This window comes from Ochotona curzoniae, unplaced genomic scaffold (assembly GCF_017591425.1).
Source record: "Ochotona curzoniae isolate NIBS_2020 unplaced genomic scaffold, NIBS_Ocur_1.0 scaffold_2476, whole genome shotgun sequence".
NCBI classification, from domain to species: Eukaryota; Metazoa; Chordata; class Mammalia; order Lagomorpha; family Ochotonidae; genus Ochotona; species Ochotona curzoniae.
This window is the reverse complement of record NW_024467095.1, coordinates 25,047,644-25,066,587: the sequence shown is the minus strand read 5'-3', so window position 1 is coordinate 25,066,587 and position 18,944 is coordinate 25,047,644. Positions and strand designations below refer to the sequence as shown.

The window sequence follows — 18,944 nt, the reverse complement described above, 5'->3', positions numbered from 1 at the left end:
TGTCAGTCAAGTGACTCCCTTGTAGAGATGCCTCTCTGCACATGGAAGCTGAAGTTGCACATACCACTCCGAGCCCCCACTGGAGCCCATGTGGCAGAGAAACTCACACTGTCTTGCAGGAGATGCAGCACAGACATGTGTAGAAAAAAAATTAGGTTTTCAATGTTGAGTTGCTGGAGTCAGAAGGATGAAATATAAAGGATGAAGCTCTGACACAGTTATGCTCCAAATATCCACATCTTTTGATAAATAGGTGAAGAGCAATCATGTTATCTCAAGTCCTCATTTTCTGCATAAATTGACATTGTTTTGCAATATTAAGCTGGATGAGAGAATAAACATGCGATGTACAATAGAAGGGGGGAAATAAGTGTACTGTGAAAATGGTCTTTGTCTTCCTAGAATTGATTTCTTACCATAGTGTGCTGTGAGTATTCAGCATTCTTCCTTGTTTTTCTACTCTCAGCAATTGAATTTGTAATATTTGTTTCAGCTCTGATGATCAAGAACTAAGAAAATTGTTTTAGAAGTTACATTTGTAATATAAAATGTTTAAGTAATAAAGAAGTAGGAAGATTTTGCAGAATTGCTGATTTAAAAGATAAATTACCATTGTGATCAAATTATAATGAAAAGCTTACATTTCCCAGACCCATAAAGCTTGTGTTTTAATCCTGGCACTTGTCATTTTTTATACTTCATTTAAAGAACTTGCTCAGTTGCAAAATGATAGAGTGGGATCAGTTGACTTTGATGAGCTCTTCCTTTTCAGTAATTTGGCTCTGTGTCACAGTATTCATGGTAGTCTCATTTTGAAGTGGCAAAAAAGCAATTCCAAGCTTCAGTAGAACACACTATTCTTCAGCAACAAATATTGGTATTCCCAGGATAAATACTGGGAGATATGAAAGAGTGTTTTGATCAGAATCATCCTAGAAGACCTGCTTCTATAATGATATAGAGTTAGTTAGAGTAGCTACTTTATTGCAGTGGTAATTTTCTTAAAGTGTGGGTGGTTTCTCTTGGAAAAATAACTGAGAGCTGCTTTTTTCTATTTGCAGTTTATCTGAAGGTGAGTTGGAAACTTTACAAAAAGATCCTTACGTGCTTGAAATTCCAGGTAAACCCTTTGACAGAGGTACACTAGTTTTCTCAACCCATTACAAAACACATGTTAGATCTTTATGTATTCTGATTGTCAATGTATGTTACTAGAAATTAAAGTGGTTATTTAGAAATATTTTAGATGCTGGCTCTATGAAAGAATCAACCCCTGATATAAAATGCATGTTAAATTTTTATATTTCTGATTGTTAATTTATGTTAGTATAAATTAATTTGATTATTTAGAAATATTTTAGATTCTGGAACTATGAAAGGTCTGTTCTAAGCTCTCCTTAGAACTACAAGGTTTGAGGCTTTATTTCAATCACACTAACGGAAAGTATTTCTGCCTTCCTTTCTCAGTGGGGCTTTGGAGGATGATAAATGTTCAGTGTTTTGACCTTTAAAAGCCAAATTCTTGACATGTTAGGTATTACAAGTTTTTGGATATGAATCAAGGAGTGCTTAAATGGAAAAGCATTCACTTGTTTATATATTAGATGCATATTAAATTTTCATGCATATTGAATTAGATGCTTGAATTTTCATAAGGTATTTATTTTAATAATGAGAATTAAAATAGTTGGCTTTTTACTATTTAAAAGGTAGAAAAGCTTAATCTGAGTATGGCTGCAATAATTAAAGCAAGAGAGGACTATTATAAGATATATTTTATGTTACTATTGTAAGATGTATTTTATGTCTTTATCCATTCCTTGTTGAATTAGCACATTTAATTATCTCAGAATATTTTAGTAAGTAATTAAAATATGGGGCTTAACTCAATTTCTGGGGCATTGAAAATAAATTTATACTTATATAGAATCACATTTTAGTAACCTTAACAAGTTACAAATTTCACTTTGGGGAGACAAATTTCATTAAAATTAGTCCTTTTATATATTTTTAAAATATCAAATTATTACAAATTTGAAGTAGCAACAAGATTAGAAAGGGGAAAAACCGCATTGAATAAAGTTTTATCTGAATCTAATAAATAGATTAGATAAATAATCTAGATAAATAATGTTTCAATCTGTTGTAAATGACTTATGTCAGTCACACTTCATGAAATATTTCATGTTTAAGAATTGTTATTTTTGTGGTGTTTCAGTTTGGTTTTTATTATTGAATTTTAGCTTTGGAAGGATAACCATTATTTCAGAGTAGTTTGCAAAATGGTAGACCTTTTGGTTGTTTACAGAAAAATTGCGTAATTTGTGTGTATAAATTGAATATTCACTGATGGATCAAAAGTAGTTTCTCTTGCCTTAGAATATATTTTGTGTTTTCTATTTTGCAAATCAGAAGCACTTCATAAATGGCCCAGCTGTGCTTCCATGTTGCAACCTACATCAACTGAAACATATAAAAGCATGCTGCCATTAAAAACTAAACAAAATCAAACTGCTTGTCCCCTAAAACTTCCTACCACTCTGAAATATATCCAGCATATTTTGCTTAACCTCTATGTTAACTTCAGTATAGTAATTATTTTATTGAACAAAGTTTGATTCAATTCTGTCTGGTAGTAACACAAGTAATGTTAGTTAATGGTCAGACCATGCATTAACCTTTAAAATGGCAGTAGCATAACTCAATGGTAATTGTGGAAATGGGATTCCAACTTTGTGGTATAGCTAAATGAAGCTATGAAAGAACTAGTGCTTATGTGGAATCCCAGCACATCAAAGGGGAGGTTGGAGCCAATTGAGCCATCATGCTGGCATGCTTTGTATTTTCATCCCATTCTTAAAATGATCTGTAAAATACACATCTGGAAAACACAGATTCCTTACACTTACTGTGAGTTAGTTACCTTTGGAAAAAGAGCTGTATGACATCAAATATATACACATATTTATTTTTCTATTATATATATATATATTGCACATATATATATTTTTATTAGAGGTTATACTATAGTACATTTAAAAAAATTTTTTGATCCATAATTTTGCCGTTAGAAAGGAATTTGTTATACTATGTAATAAATTTTTTGGAGAAAACATAATAGAGCAACAAATAATCTAATAAAATCATCATTTGATGAATCATTATTAGAATATAAAATTTCAGAAAACCAATTTCTACATTGTAATCATAATGTTTTTATTATAGCAAATCACAAAATAAAATTAACTCTTTTAGAGTTAAGTAATTATGAATTCCTCTTATAGACAGGATTTAGAGACTGAAATCATTTGATATTTTGGAAACCAAAATTGTCTGCTCTGCATTTTCATAGCTACCTAAAGTGTAAGCAGTAGATGCTATTTTTTCGGTTTCCTACCTTCTTTATAAAGGCTCTAGTGCCTTTAAAGCAATCTGTACCTTGAGCTTTCTTCTTTTGATATTTTGTCATATATTCTTCATTATTTAGTGACAGTAATGTAACATTTTCCCTTGACATGTGAGAAAATTAGAAGTTACCGACTTACTCATAATCACAGTCTTAGGATTTCAGTTCTGATTCTCTGTTCCATTAGACATAATGACATTGTTCACATTGAAATGTGCCCACCTTTTATTGGTGATCTTAACAGATATGACTTATCAGAAGAGTCTCTGTAATTTGTGCATGTTCCTGTTAACGCTGCAATTCTAAATATCCATGCACCACTTCCTTTGGAATTACTTCAGAATATGTGAAAATCAGTGTCTTTGATGTTCTTGGATATTTGCCTTTTGCCCATTACCTGTTATATCATCTTTCTCCATCTTCAGTTTACTTCTATTAGTTCTTCCCACTTTACAGTCCTCTTGCACATTGGGACCACAATGCATGACCACCTTGGAAGGAGCTATGAATCCGTGTGTGTAAAGGTTTTTCATCTGAATAACAAACTTATTCTTTCAGGATTTTTGAAGTTGTAATTTTTACTTGGTAGCTAGTTGATTTGCAGCTTTAGTCCTCTGAGTAGACACATTAGAGAAAAATCCTTTGAATCTGTTCTTATTTGGAACTATGCCTCACTCCAGACTTCTGCACATTTTCTACTTTCTCGGGTTTCATCTTTTAATAAGCAAACTGGAAAAAATGAATGACTTACAAAAACAATGTGATTCATTTAATACAGCACATCCATGAGGAATAGTTGATCTCACATGCAAGTCAATTGACCTAACTTTATAACAAGAACCATATATTGCTTCAAACAGATTAATACAAACTACATAAAGAACACTTATATTGTTTTGTAGAATTTAATAAAGAAATGGTCAAATTAATTTTGATTTCTTAAAAGAGGTGCTAAAATAGATGAACATTTTAATGTCAGGCTTCCATTTTAAAAACAAATAAAAAAACAAAAAACAGATATTCAGGATAATACAATTTGATAAATGAGATACATTATTTTGTCTAATTGAAAAAATATTAATAATCTTTATATCTTATTTAAGCATGGATTTATTGTGTTGCTTTTATTTTTGAATGTGTGATGGAAATTAAAATACAATATTTTCTGTGGTCATAAAAACAATGTCAAAATAATTCCCATAATTATAAATATTTTTTCTTCACATAAATTTTTTTAAAATGCATACATGTTTTTATATATATATATAGAAAGAGAAGTAAACACTTATTATTTTTTTCCTTTATTAAGGCTCAAAAAACTGAGATCATGCTTTGGACCCTATGATTTCTATTGAGAGAGGAAAACCAAACTATGACAAATCCCCCAATTTTGACAGAAACTTTTCTGATATTGACTGCCTGTTAAATTGTTGGCATCTGGGTTTGTTCCTTTGTGAAACATCTGCCCGTTTCTTGAGTGGTTTGTTTGTTTTGGTGTTTTGATTGTTCTGGAGTTCTTTGAATATTCTGGAGATTAGCCCCCCTATCACTTATGTAGTGTAGCAAAAATCTCCCACTCTGTGGGTTGCTTTTTTACTTTGTTGACTGTTTCCCTTGCTGTACAGGAGCTTCTTAGTTTGATGAAGCCCCATTTGTTTATCTTGGCCTTAATTGCTAGTGCTTTTGGTGTCCTTTTTAGGAAGTCAGAGCCTACACCTAAATCTTACAGGGTTTTTCCAACATTTTCTTCCAAAAGTTTGAAGGTTTCTGGATGTAGGTTTAGGTCTTTTCTCTATTTAGATTTGATCTTAGTGTATGGTGAGAGATGTGGGTCTATCTTCTGGTTTCTGCAGACTATTAACCAGTTGTTCCAGCAGCATTTATTGAAGAGATCTTCGCATTTGCCTGGATTGTCGTCTTGTGTTTTTGTCAAAGATTATTTGGCTGTATCTGCGTGGGTTCCCTTCTGTTGTTTCTATTCTGCTCCATTGATCCTCTTCTCTATCTTTGTGCCAGTACCATGCTGTTTTGATAACCACTGCCCTATAATATGTCCAGAGGTCCAGAACTGTGATTCCCCATGTTAACTTTCTATTCTTCAGGATGGTTCTAGCTATTCGTGGCTTTTGTGGGCAAAGACATATAGAGGAAATGAAGAGCAAATCTGACAACCTGTTAACAAGAGCTCATATGCACATAGCAGGGGTAACACAAGAGTGGAACAAGTAGACAGGTGGAAGCTTGTATCCCAACCCTGGAGACTCCTAGATCCTCACCAAGGACTATTAGTATGGGCACCAAGGACTACATCCCAACTGCCAAGGAGACCATGGGTAATTAGTGTGCGTTTGGAGGCCAACAACTCGAAGGTCATCCGCCCCCACTTGGATCTACCACATGGGATGGAACAAGACCAAATCCTTCCTCACAGGATCCACGGTCATCAGAACAACAGCCAGGACCCCCGAGCCGTCTACAGGAACAGAACAGTAAACTTCCTTTGGGACTTGGGAGAGGAGCTCTCTCTGGTCCTTACTTAGTTCCATCTTTGAATCCCCACACTCTCTCTCTTTTTTTTTTAAAGATTTATTTTATTTTTATTGGAAAGGCAGATATGCAGAGAGGAGAGACAGAGAAGAAGATCTTCCATGGGATGATTCCCTCCTCAAGTGAGCGCAATGGCCTATGCTATGCCGATCCAAAGCCAGGAGCTTCTTCTGGGTCTCCCACATGGGTGCAGGACCCCGAAGCCTTGGGCCGTCCTCGACTGCTTTCCCGGGCCACAGGCAGGGAGCTGGATGGGAAGTGGGGGCCGCTGGGGTTACAACCAGTGCCCATATGGGATCCCGGGCATGCAAGGCGAGGACCTTAATCATTGCACCATCGCTCCGGGCCCCCACCCTCTCTTGCAATGACCATAAGGGTTGCTCCGGAGCTCCCCAAAAACAAACATACAAAATAACTAGAATAGATATTCAGAGAACAACAAGGAAAGCTCAGAACCAGACAGGAAATAGCTTGCACTCACATATACCTTAATAGGTAGGACATAAAGATTAGTTACTCCTCACTAAGGTACTGAAGATTACTCTGCACACCCCTCCTAAAACTCTTCTGTACCTCAACTGTTGACATATGCCTTGTTAGAATTATAAGCCAGTTTGGACTATCCTAAAATCTGCCAAGTTCAGCAAAATTATGCTTCAACACTATAAACTACTAAATACTAAAATGAAAATAGACACAAGACAGCTGAATAGTACCCTATAGCCATTTTAAGGTATATAAAAGCCAGCTGTATATAAACTAAAATAGAAATTTCAATGAAGTAGTCACAGGATGTGGTTAAGAACCAGCATTTTCTAACATATTGAGTACTCAACACCTTGTCAATTAATTCAGTAATGTTGTTAATTGTTGTTGATGTTATGTTGTGGCTTCTAATTGATTGGGATGATATTCTACCAGCTCTATGTTCTGAAGAGAGATGCTCTCCTCAAGAAACTGTTGAATTTATATGGATAGTAAGATGCTGGACTCTATGCTTGGTATATGCTTGCAATGAAAGAGTCTTGACTGATTTTGAACTGAAATGCTGCAAGAAGGTGGAGGAATCCACCATGGGGGAAGGGTATGTCGAGGGATTGGGGGGAATCCCAGAGCCTGTTAAATTGTCACATAGTGCAGTATAATTAAAAAGATGTAGCAAAAAAAAAAATGTCTGGAAAAGAAACAGAGAATGGAGATTGCTCAACCAGGTATGCAGTTTATTACCAGAAAATTCAACTTAGGCTATCAGTACTATTGTTGTTAGCTACAGAATTCATCAGTAGCTTACACTGTGAGAGTAGACATGCAATAGAAGTATTGAGATATATGGATTATGCAAATCTATTTATGTAATTCACAGTTAAATACATTTTCAGAGATGAACATATACATGCATGTATTATTTATATTAATATTTAATCAAACTACCAGCAGGGTTAGTATCATGAAAATTCAGTTTTTATGTGACAGAAATAAACAAAGATGTGAGATAAGGTTTAACATATTCAAATGTAATTAATTCTTATTTTACCTTTTAAGAAAAGATTTATAAATTTTATGCAAGGCTAGGTAAGATAACAGAGAAAAAAAAAATGTCTGTCCCTAAAATTGGCAACAACAACCATAGCCGCTATGAAGTTAGGGGAAAGAAGCATCTCTTACTTTAGCAAAGAGGTGCATGTGAAAAGGAAAGGGCCAGGCTCTACTGGCCAGACAAATTCAAAGATAAAAGTAAAGAGGGAAAAAGCACTCCAAATGCTATACGGTGTGATGGTTTAAGGATTTATTCAAGTGATGAATTGAAAATAGTGTGAACAGTTTTAAACTAATATTCAGAACTCAAAATATAATTTTTCAGCAAGTCCTAACTGTATTTAAGTGACATGTCTTGAAATACTGTTTTCCCATTACACAATTTCTTCAACAATCTTATGGCCACAGTCTGAAGTTAGACAATCTATGTTTGTAGTAATTCATGAGGTATCAACAGCAGGTAAAACTTTCAAAAAACAATGAATATGTTGGTGAATGACTCCCTCAGGAAAGGCTATCTATTGCAACTGAGGTGCTTCGTTATATCCGGTGCAAATATTTCTTTTATATTATGTGTTGCTGGTGATTGATTTAACTGAACGGCAGTATTACAGTGAGCATGAGACAGAATTGATCTTAGATCCCTTCGGTCAGTCCACTCGTGGCTGCGATGCCACGTTGTACGGCAGGGTGAAGCCAGGGGCAAAGAACTGTTGGTGTTTTGCACAGGAAGGGCCAGGGCAGGTGCATTTGATGCAATTTCCACTAATTTCCAAGGAACTTGAGCAGAGAGCAGAGTGTGAGGTAAACCAGGTGAAGCAGAAATCATAAAAACAAGGGATGGTGGCATTACAAGGGCGTCTTCAAAATCTGTATTGTTGGACAAAACATGGTATAATTGTATATGAAATCGGGATTTCAGTAAGGTTTATTTTTCTGTCCCTGAAAGGTAGTGCTACAGACAGGAGACATCAGGGGTGAGTGGACTGGATGTTGTGTCTCTGGATTCTTCAGATTGTTTGTTTCCTTTCTAGAGTAGTTGATGATTGGGAGAGAGGAAGTAGAGTCACAGAGTGAAAAGAAGTGAGAAGAGAGCTTGCATCCTCTGCCCGACTCCAGAGAAACCACGGCCAAGTCTGGGTCGTTCTGATGGTGGGAGCCAAGAGTATCTTCCGAGCTTGCTGTGTGTCTGCAGGGTGCGATGGCCATGGCCCGCCTCTGCTGGTTTTCCTGGTTTGGAAGCAGGAAGCAGCATTAGAAAACAGAGCAGCAGCCAGTGCTCCCCATGGTGGAGAAGATGGTGAAGTGTGTACTTAATGGATATGAAGCATCTGATACCTTGTGCATTCAAAAGGTGCCATTGCACAGTCTTCCCCATTCAGTGGCCACATAGCGAGTGTAAGGTGCGTTTCAGGAGGATGGATGTTGTCAGGTTTGAGGAGGAACTTGCTTCCATGTCACAGATGGAAGGCCAGGTACTGTGAAGCTGGCAGTATGTTGAAGGAGACGATCAGGTTGAAATGTTCAGGTTCCAGGTGTTGTAGATGTGGGCTGTTGTGAGTGAGTGAGTGAGTGAGTGAGTGAGTGAGTGAGTGAGTTTTCCCAGGGTGGGGAGTTTGAGGGCTCTGAGTTTTCCACCTCTTCTTGCTGTCCAAGTGGCTCAGGTGTAGGTAAAGTTATGTGTGAGCCTCAGATTGATCTAGGCTTGGCGTGGTGTGAGTCAAGTACAAAATGAAAATGACTTGTAGGACAAGGCTGTTGGCAAATGTCGGAACTGATGGATCGTGGAGTCTGGTGAACTGAGAGAGGATTGAGCAAGTGAGGATGCTGAGAGGTCGGGGAACTAACCCTTAGGTCTGAGCACCAAGCAAGCTGCAGTGTGAGTGACTAGTCGAGAAAGCAAGGGAAGGGTCAAAGAGTTGTATTCCCAGGAGGGAGGTCTGAATGGATGTCCTCGGACGCTGAGCAGTCCCCGATGGTAGAGTCCAGGAACACGTATGGCCCAGGTTGGGCAGTATTCATTGCGGGAAGAATGAGGAAGCAGGAACAGAAAGGGAGGAAGAAGAGAGGTGCTACTCTCTGGACAACTTCTCAAAGCTGCTGCAGCAGGTGGGTTGCTAAGTGCCAGCTGGAGAACCCTCAGCTTCATTTGGCTGTAGAGAAGTTGGCATAGCAGGAGATCCAGCGGCCTCGGGGTATTCTTGTGGCCATGGCTAAGGATGCAGGTGTCAAGCTGGCGTATGCACCGCCCTGGATGTGGGAGATCTCACAGTGTCCCTTGTGATCCAGAAATGTCCCAAGAACATAATGGTAAGACCCGCGATGTTCATGGTTTCCTTTTTTCCCTTTCTTTCTTTTTAAAAATGGCTAGGTCCAAACCAATTTCCTGAAAAAGAATTGAACCAAAACCGTGACCAAGAGAACCCGGAGGTATGTCCAGACAGTGTAATTGTACCCGTGCGTGCGTGGGAGCTTTCTGATCTCTCCTTTTTTTTCTTTTTTTTCATTTTGCAGAAGACATGCCCCTAGTAATTCATTTTCTCTAGAAATCTGTTTCTTTCCTGAGTCAACACCTCTCAGGGAGTACACCAGTGTAGCAAGGGATTTGATTTCCCCCTTCCATTTATGTTTGAATAATTTGATGTAATGTTTTGGGAGTCTACTTTCCTGAGTTTTTCAGTTTGGTCCTCAGCCACCTCTGGAGTCAGCTATCCACTTGTTCTTTCCCTTCTCGGGCTCAGCGTGCTAGGTACTCTACATTGTGGTTCTCCTGGCTTGTGTCTGTGCATTTTCTGAAGCCAGAATATTGCTGTGTTGACGAAACCTGCTTTCCGTTCTTTGCCCACAGAGATGCGATCGCTCAAACCCATCTGATGTTTCTCTGGAGCACTTAGTCTGTATAGTAGGGATTTCTTTGGATTATGTCCCTAAATATTTGTGTAGAAACTTTGCATTTTGTATTGTTGGTGATAACAGATTTATGTTACTGTGTTTACAGACCTGCAGCCTAACTGCGCCAGCAGTTCCCTGTGAGGGGAAAGAATCATGCCATGGACAAGTGGCTGTCACTACAGCTCATCCAGCCACAGTGCCAAGTGCGCCACCAAATCCATTCCGGAGGATAGGGCCTCCTCACTTTAGGCCCCCAACAGGGACTCTGCCAGCCATCCCTGCTCCCCAATTTGTGCCTACGGATCTTCCTGCCATATGCCCACTAACACCAGCTGTTGGAGGTATGTGATTTGCTTTGTCAGGGCTTTTTGTTTTTCTTTTCTTTTCCTTGAAAGCTACAAAGTGGAAACACAAGTTTTGTAGGTGAAGGAGATGCTCGCTTAACTGTGGCTCGTCTAGTCATAAGAGGGCAAGCAAAAGCCAAAACTGACTCTAATGCCATGTGAGTGAAGCATGGCTTCTCAGAATTGGGAAGGGAGCCAGGTGGCCATAGACAACCTTCAGGCAAATCATCCGATTGATGGACAGTCGCATACATATGGTAATACTTCAGAAACCCATTTGCTTCCTTTTGCCCTCTTGCACTAACACGGGTGTGGTCTCACTCCATATTGGTTGATAGAAAGCGGTTATGCTGGCTGCTACTGGAGATGATCCTAATTCCCATAGTCCACAAAAGGACTAGGTGAAATGGTCTTTCATGAGTAGCTGCTGTGCACTCCGAGTCTATTTACAACCTACTGATTGTAAGGCTGCTTTGATCATGTTTGGCCTCATTATTCCTGCATCTTTTGGCCTTTGTGGGTAACTTCAGACAACAAACAAGACAACAGAAAGCTGTGGGGTGGGTGGCGCTGGAGGAAATGGATTGCCTGACTCTTCTCACCCACCATTCACAAAGACACAGGTGACTACAGAATGAGTCGTCGTGTAAGAAATGCTGGGCAGAAGCCCATGAACTGTCTTGTCTGATGTCATTTCTCCCCGTGCTTTGGAAATGGAAAGCCAAGGAAAATGAGTTTTGTCAGGGGGTGGGGGGGTATTTTCAGATACACTTTTGGATGCAGCCAAGTGTTTGCGCACCTTTCAGCCAGTCCTACTTGCATCTGGCTAAGATGTCCCAAGCCAAACTCCTGTTTTCCCATCACTCATTTCCTTCAACAGCCTCGTGGCACTGTCTGATGTTGGGCAATGTAGGTATGTGGGTATCCATGGTGAGTGGACAACAGGAAGAACTTCTGAGAGACAACGAAAACTTGATAAGAAATTCGCTCAGGAAAGGCGGTCTACTGGCGTGGGCAGCATACAGTTATCAGGTGGCAATAGTGGGTTTCTATGGTGGTGTTTTTGGTTGTACAATTTAATGGACAAGCATTATGAGAGTGAGCATGAGGGTCAGAGGTGATCTTGGACGATTGGATCAGTGTGCACACGGCCGCAATGGCATGGCTTAAGAGGCGATGGCATCGCAGTGGGCACGTTCACACACTGTATCATTGAACAAGCCATGGAATCTTTGTTTAGGAAATCGGGGTTTCGGTAAGGTTTATTTTTCTGTATCTGAAAGGTAGTGCTACAGAGAGGAGGCACCAGGGGTGTGTGGGCTGCGTGTTGTGTCTCTGGATTCTTCTGTTTGTGTTTTAGAGAGTAGTTGATGTTTGGGAGAGAGGAAGTAGAGTCACACAGTGAAAAGAAGTGAGAAGAGAGCTTGCATCCTCTGCCCGACTCCAGAAAAACCACGGCCAAGTCTGGGTCGTTCTGGTGGTGGGAGCCAGGAGTATCTTCCGAGCTTGCTGTGTGTCTGCAGGGTGCGATGGCCATGGCCCACCTCTGCTGGTTTTCCTGGTTTGGAAGCAGGAAGCAGCATTAGAAAACAGAGCAGCAGCCAGTGCTCCCCATGGTGGAGAAGATGGTGAAGTGTGTACTTAATGGATATGAAGCATCTGATACCTTGTGCATTCAAAAGGTGCCATTGCACAGTCTTCCCCATTCAGTGGCCACATAGTGAGTGTAAGGTGCATTTCAGGAGGATGGATGTTGTCAGGTTTGAGGAGGAACTTGCTTCCATGTCACAGATGGAAGGCCAGGTACTGTGAAGCTGGCAGTATGTTGAAGGAGACGATCAGGTTGAAATGTTCAGGTTCCAGGTGTTGTAGATGTGGGCTGTTGTGAGTGAGTGAGTGAGTGAGTGAGTGAGTGAGTGAGTGAGTTTTCCCAGGGTGGGGAGTTTGAGGGCTCTTAGTTTTCCACCTCTTCTTGCTGTCCAAGTGGCTCAGGTGTAGGTAAAGTTATGTGTGAGCCTCAGATTGATCTAGGCTTGGCGTGGTGTGAGTCAAGTACAAAATGAAAATGACTTGTAGGACAAGGCTGTTGGCAAATGTCGGAACTGATGGATCGTGGAGTCTGGTGAACTGAGAGAGGATTGAGCAAGTGAGGATGCTGGGAGGTCGGGGAACTAACCCTTAGGTCTGAGCACCAGGCGAGCTGCAGTGTGAGTGACTAGCCGAGAAATCAAATGAAGGGTCAAAGAGTTGTATTCCCAGGAGGGAGGTCTGAATGGATGTCCTCGGACGCTGAGCAGTCCCCGATGGTAGAGTCCAGGAACACGTATGGCCCAGGTTGGCCAGTATTCATTGCGGGAAGAATGAGGAAGCAGGAACAGAATGGGAGGAAGAAGAGAGGTGCTACTCTCGACAACTTCTCAAAGCTGCTGCAGCAGGTGGGTTGCTAAGTGCCAGGTGGAGAAACCTCAGCTTCATTTGGCTGTAGAGAAGTTGGCATAGCAGGAGATCCAGCGGCCTCGGGGTATTCTTGTGGCCATGGCTAAGGATGCAGGTGTCAAGCTGGCGTATGCACCGCCCTGGATGTGGGAGATCTCACAGTGTCCCTTGTGATCCAGAAATGTCCCAAGAACATAATGGTAAGACCCGCGATGTTCATGGTTTCCTTTTTTCCCTTTCTTTCTTTTTAAAAATGTCTAGGTCCAAACCAATTTCCTGACAAAGAATTGAACCAAAACCATGACCAAGAAAACCTGGAGGTATGTCCAGACAGTGTAATTGTACCCATGTGTGCGTGGGAGCTTTCTCATCTCTCCTTTTTTTTCTTTTTTTTAATTTTGCAGAAGACATGCCCCTAGTAATTCATTTTCTCTAGAAATCTGTTTCTTTCCTGAGTCAACACCTCTCAGGGAGTACACCAGTGTAGCAAGGGATTTGATTTCCCCCTTCCATTTATGTTTGAATAATTTGATGTAATGTTTTGGGAGTCTACTTTCCTGAGTTTTTCAGTTTGGTCCTCAGCCACCTCTGGAGTCAGCTATCCACTTGTTCTTTCCCTTCTCGGGCTCAGCGTGCTAGGTACTCTACATTGTGGTTCTCCTGGCTTGTGTCTGTGCATTTTCTGAAGCCAGAATATTGCTGTGTTGACGAAACCTGCTTTCCGTTCTTTGCCCACAGAGATGCGATCGCTCAAACCCATCTGATGTTTCTCTGGAGCACTTAGTCTGTATAGTAGGGATTTCTTTGGATTATGTCCCTAAATATTTGTGTAGAAACTTTGCATTTTGTATTGTTGGTGATAACAGATTTATGTTACTGTGTTTACAGACCTGCAGCCTAACTGCGCCAGCAGTTCCCTGTGAGGGGAAAGAATCATGCCATGGACAAGTGGCAGTCACTACTGCTCATCCAGCCACAGTGCCAAGTGCGCCACCAAATCCATTCCGGAGGATAGGGCCTCCTCACTTTAGGCCCCCAACAGGGACACTGCCAGCCATCCCTGCTCCCCAATTTGTGCCTACGGATCTTCCTGCCATATGCCCACTAACACCAGCTGTTGGAGGTATGTGATTTGCTTTGTCAGGGCTTTTTGTTTTTCTTTTCTTTTCCTTGAAAGCTACAAAGTGGAAACACTAGTTTTGTGGGTGAAGGAGATGCTCGCTTAACTGTGGCTCGTCTAGTCATAAGAGGGCAAGCAAAAGCCAAAACTGACTCTAATGCCATGTGAGTGAAGCATGGCTTCTCAGAATTGGGAAGGGAGCCAGGTGGCCATAGACAACCTTCAGGCAAATCATCCGATTGATGGACAGTCGCATACATATGGTAATACTTCAGAAACCCATTTGCTTCCTTTTGCCCTCTTGCACTAACACGGGTGTGGTCTCACTCCATATTGGTTGATAGAAAGCGGTTATGCTGGCTGCTACTGGAGATGATCCTAATTCCCATAGTCCACAAAAGGACTAGGTGAAATGGTCTTTCATGAGTAGCTGCTGTGCACTCCGAGTCTATTTACAACCTACTGATTGTAAGGCTGCTTTGATCATGTTTGGCCTCATTATTCCTGCATCTTTTGGCCTTTGTGGGTAACTTCAGACAACAAACAAGACAACAGAAAGCTGTGGGGTGGGTGGCGCTGGAGGAAATGGATTGCCTGACTCTTCTCACCCACCATTCACAAAGACACAGGTGACTACAGAATGAGTCGTCGTGTAAGAAATGCTGGGCAGAAGCCCATGAACTGTCTTGTCTGATGTCATTTCTCCCCGTGCTTTGGAAATGGAAAGCCAAGGAAAATGAGTTTTGTCAGGGGGTGGGGGGGTATTTTCAGATACACTTTTGGATGCAGCCAAGTGTTTGCGCACCTTTCAGCCAGTCCTACTTGCATCTGGCTAAGATGTCCCAAGCCAAACTCCTGTTTTCCCATCACTCATTTCCTTCAACAGCCTCGTGGCACTGTCTGATGTTGGGCAATGTAGGTATGTGGGTATCCATGGTGAGTGGACAACAGGAAGAACTTCTGAGAGACAACGAAAACTTGATAAGAAATTCGCTCAGGAAAGGCGGTCTACTGGCGTGGGCAGCATACAGTTATCAGGTGGCAATAGTGGGTTTCTATGGTGGTGTTTTTGGTTGTACAATTTAATGGACAAGCATTATGAGAGTGAGCATGAGGGTCAGAGGTGATCTTGGATGATTGGATCAGTGTGCACACGGCCGCAATGGCATGGCTTAAGAGGCGATGGCATCGCAGTGGGCACGTTCACACACTGTATCATTGAACAAGCCATGGAATCTTTGTTTAGGAAATCGGGGTTTCGGTAAGGTTTATTTTTCTGTATCTGAAAGGTAGTGCTACAGAGAGGAGGCACCAGGGGTGTGTGGGCTGCGTGTTGTGTCTCTGGATTCTTCTGTTTGTGTTTTAGAGAGTAGTTGATGTTTGGGAGAGAGGAAGTAGAGTCACACAGTGAAAAGAAGTGAGAAGAGAGCTTGCATCCTCTGCCCGACTCCAGAAAAACCACGGCCAAGTCTGGGTCGTTCTGGTGGTGGGAGCCAGGAGTATCTTCCAAGCTTGCTGTGTGTCTGCAGGGTGCGATGGCCATGGCCCACCTCTGCTGGTTTTCCTGGTTTGGAAGCAGGAAGCAGCATTAGAAAACAGAGCAGCAGCCAGTGCTCCCCATGGTGGAGAAGATGGTGAAGTGTGTACTTAATGGATATGAAGCATCTGATACCTTGTGCATTCAAAAGGTGCCATTGCACAGTCTTCCCCATTCAGTGGCCACATAGCGAGTGTAAGGTGCGTTTCAGGAGGATGGATGTTGTCAGGTTTGAGGAGGAACTTGCTTCCATGTCACAGATGGAAGGCCAGGTACTGTGAAGCTGGCAGTATGTTGAAGGAGACGATCAGGTTGAAATGTTCAGGTTCCAGGTGTTGTAGATGTGGGCTGTTGTGAGTGAGTGAGTGAGTGAGTGAGTGAGTGAGTGAGTGAGTTTTCCCAGGGTGGGGAGTTTGAGGGCTCTTAGTTTTCCACCTCTTCTTGCTGTCCAAGTGGCTCAGGTGTAGGTAAAGTTATGTGTGAGCCTCAGATTGATCTAGGCTTGGCGTGGTGTGAGTCAAGTACAAAATGAAAATGACTTGTAGGACAAGGCTGTTGGCAAATGTCGGAACTGATGGATCGTGGAGTCTGGTGAACTGAGAGAGGATTGAGCAAGTGAGGATGCTGGGAGGTCGGGGAACTAACCCTTAGGTCTGAGCACCAGGCGAGCTGCAGTGTGAGTGACTAGCCGAGAAATCAAATGAAGGGTCAAAGAGTTGTATTCCCAGGAGGGAGGTCTGAATGGATGTCCTCGGACGCTGAGCAGTCCCCGATGGTAGAGTCCAGGAACACGTATGGCCCAGGTTGGCCAGTATTCATTGCGGGAAGAATGAGGAAGCAGGAACAGAATGGGAGGAAGAAGAGAGGTGCTACTCTCGACAACTTCTCAAAGCTGCTGCAGCAGGTGGGTTGCTAAGTGCCAGGTGGAGAAACCTCAGCTTCATTTGGCTGTAGAGAAGTTGGCATAGCAGGAGATCCAGCGGCCTCGGGGTATTCTTGTGGCCATGGCTAAGGATGCAGGTGTCAAGCTGGCGTATGCACCGCCCTGGATGTGGGAGATCTCACAGTGTCCCTTGTGATCCAGAAATGTCCCAAGAACATAATGGTAAGACCCGCGATGTTCATGGTTTCCTTTTTTCCCTTTCTTTCTTTTTAAAAATGTCTAGGTCCAAACCAATTTCCTGACAAAGAATTGAACCAAAACCATGACCAAGAAAACCTGGAGGTATGTCCAGACAGTGTAATTGTACCCATGTGTGCGTGGGAGCTTTCTCATCTCTCCTTTTTTTTCTTTTTTTTAATTTTGCAGAAGACATGCCCCTAGTAATTCATTTTCTCTAGAAATCTGTTTCTTTCCTGAGTCAACACCTCTCAGGGAGTACACCAGTGTAGCAAGGGATTTGATTTCCCCCTTCCATTTATGTTTGAATAATTTGATGTAATGTTTTGGGAGTCTACTTTCCTGAGTTTTTCAGTTTGGTCCTCAGCCACCTCTGGAGTCAGCTATCCACTTGTTCTTTCCCTTCTCGGGCTCAGCGTGCTCGGTACTCTACATTGTGGTTCTCCTGGCTTGTGTCTGTGCATTTTCTGAAGCCAGAATATTGCTGTGTTGACGAAACCTGCTTTCCGTTCTTTGCCCACAGAGATGCGATCGCTCAAACCCATCTGATGTTTCTCTGGAGCACTTAGTCTGTATAGTAGGGATTTCTTTGGATTATGTCCCTAAATATTTGTGTAGAAACTTTGCATTTTGTATTGTTGGTGATAACAGATTTATGTTACTGTGTTTACAGACCTGCAGCCTAACTGCGCCAGCAGTTCCCTGTGAGGGGAAAGAATCATGCCATGGACAAGTGGCAGTCACTACTGCTCATCCAGCCACAGTGCCAAGTGCGCCACCAAATCCATTCCGGAGGATAGGGCCTCCTCACTTTAGGCCCCCAACAGGGACTCTGCCAGCCATCCCTGCTCCCCAATTTGTGCCTACGGATCTTCCTGCCATATGCCCACTAACACCAGCTGTTGGAGGTATGTGATTTGCTCTGTCAGGGCTTTTTGTTTTTCTTTTCTTTTCCTTGAAAGCTACAAAGTGGAAACACTAGTTTTGTGGGTGAAGGAGATGCTCGCTTAACTGTGGCTCGTCTAGTCATAAGAGGGCAAGCAAAAGCCAAAACTGACTCTAATGCCATGTGAGTGAAGCATGGCTTCTCAGAATTGGGAAGGGAGCCAGGTGGCCATAGACAACCTTCAGGCAAATCATCCGATTGATGGACAGTCGCATACATATGGTAATACTTCAGAAACCCACTTGCTTCCTTTTGCCCTCTTGCACTAACACGGGTGTGGTCTCACTCTATATTGGTTGATAGAAAGCGGTTTTGCTGGCTGCTACTGGAGATGATCCTAATTCCCATAGTCCACAAAAGGACTAGGTGAAATGGACTTTCATGAGTAGCTGCTGTGCACTCCGAGTCTATTTACAACCTACTGATTGTAAGGCTGCTTTGATCATGTTTGGCCTCATTATTCCTGCATCTTTTGGCCTTTGTGGGTAACTTCAGACAACAAACAAGACAACAGAAAGCTGTGGGGTGGGTGGCGCTGGAGGAAATGGATTGCCTGACTCTTCTCACCCACCATTCACAAAGACACAGGTGACTACAGAATGAGTCGTCGTGTAAGAAATGCTGGGCAGAAGCCCATGAACTGTCTTGTCTGATGTCATTTCTCCCCGTGCTTTGGAAATGGAAAGCCAAGGAAAATGAGTTTTGTCAGGGGGTGGGGGGGTATTTTCAGATACACTTTTGGATGCAGCCAAGTGTTTGCGCACCTTTCAGCCAGTCCTACTTGCATCTGGCTAAGATGTCCCAAGCCAAACTCCTGTTTTCCCATCACTCATTTCCTTCAACAGCCTCGTGGCACTGTCTGATGTTGGGCAATGTAGGTATGTGGGTATCCATGGTGAGTGGACAACAGGAAGAACTTCTGAGAGACAACGAAAACTTGATAAGAAATTCGCTCAGGAAAGGCGGTCTACTGGCGTGGGCAGCATACAGTTATCAGGTGGCAATAGTGGGTTTCTATGGTGGTGTTTTTGGTTGTACAATTTAATGGACAAGCATTATG

General features: G+C 42.0%; 1 long non-coding RNA gene across 1 annotated transcript; it reads left to right on the top strand.

Annotated features, from left to right (window-relative positions):
• Nucleotides 1-10,565: 10,565 nt before the first annotated feature.
• LOC121170822 lies at nucleotides 10,566-17,692 on the top strand. The gene is made up of 5 exons (XR_005886058.1): nucleotides 10,566-10,722; nucleotides 13,423-13,481; nucleotides 14,050-14,284; nucleotides 16,985-17,043; nucleotides 17,612-17,692. It is a non-coding gene; the product is annotated as an uncharacterized LOC121170822 (long non-coding RNA).
• The last annotated feature ends 1,252 nt before the right edge of the window (nucleotides 17,693-18,944 follow it).